This window comes from Rhagoletis pomonella, unplaced genomic scaffold (genome assembly GCF_013731165.1).
Source record: "Rhagoletis pomonella isolate Grant_MI unplaced genomic scaffold, Rhpom_1.0 Rhpom_scaffold_00849, whole genome shotgun sequence".
NCBI classification, from domain to species: domain Eukaryota; kingdom Metazoa; phylum Arthropoda; class Insecta; order Diptera; family Tephritidae; genus Rhagoletis; species Rhagoletis pomonella.
Window position 1 is genome coordinate 22,340 of NW_023459403.1, and position 1,244 is coordinate 23,583.

The following is a 1,244-nucleotide window of genomic DNA, read 5'->3' on the forward strand; positions in this document are numbered from 1 at the left end:
AAGTTATCGGAAGGGGAAAACGAAGTCAACAGAATAGTGAGATTGCAAGAATGATAGAATACAAGATCGCGCCAATGAGAGAGGATTTTTGAGCGTAATTTTTGCGTGACGTCATCTTGGTGCAATTGCGAGAGAGAAATGCCAAAACGCATATAAAAATATGTAAACAATGCAGAGAAATGTGTTAATTTTAATATTACATGGCAATAACTTTGGACATGTAGCAATTTAGGTAAGTACGATTTTTAGCACATGAAAAAATGGATGTATAACCAGTGTTTGCAATTTCATGTTGACAAAAAGGAAGGTGTGCCGCAAAGTGAATTTTTGGACTCGCCATTCTAAAAAGCCATGCAGAGTGCATATTTATATTTGTGGACGGTAGCTAACCACCATAAACTCCACAGCTTTTATTTTATGACTTTTGTACCATTTCCGAGAGGATGCATGAGTGTGGCTTCTTTGGAAATAAATATTCTATGTAAGTAAAACATAATTTAAGCTGAACTTTTAAATGTATAATAATTTGGCCACTGTTTTGTATAAGGTACGTAACAGTGCGGTAAGATGCCGCTTGAATTAGCGCCTGGCGACCTTATCCACTGGTGCATTACCTCATACCAGCACTAAAAATAGTATTTTCAATATCTTCACTAGGAAAGTGCTTCATGCACACATAGCTCGATTCGGTCTTTAATGCATCTCCTCGCCGTCATAACTGCTTCCACTTTTTCGCCAGATTTGCGTCCGTAGGAAACGAAAAAAAACTTATATCGCACGCTTTCCTTTTGTTTTCACTATTAAAATTTGCCACGGCACACTTCATTTTGCTTTGTAATGTCTAAATAATTGTTTAAAACCACGCAGAAATATTAACGCAAATATATTAAAATTATTATTTGGTTTTTTCGTATGCCCACAATCAACAATTGCACCAAGATGACGTCACGCACACAGCTGATTCTGTCAAAATCACAAAGAGCGGATTAGCGGTACCGCGATTGGCGCAATCTCTATTTCTCTCAATCGTGGTGAGATTGTATGTGTGACAGTGATGGAAAATGAGTGTGCATTGTGCCATTTTCGGCCCTTTCAGAAGCAGCCGGCACCTTCAGCACAATCGATTGATTTTCGGCACTATTTTTGCGTAACTCAATGCAACTAATAAATATATCTTTCGGATCCGCAATTAAAAATATTTTTTTTTTTTTACATTTAATCGTATGTGCTTAAACTGATAAATG

The 1,244-nt window shown here is 37.0% G+C and overlaps 1 protein-coding gene across 1 annotated transcript in view; it reads right to left on the minus strand.

Annotated features, from left to right (window-relative positions):
• The window catches only part of LOC118751610, a 10,347-nt gene that overhangs the window by 793 nt on the left and 8,310 nt on the right, over positions 1–1,244 (minus strand). The gene's annotated exons all lie outside the window — the stretch shown is intronic.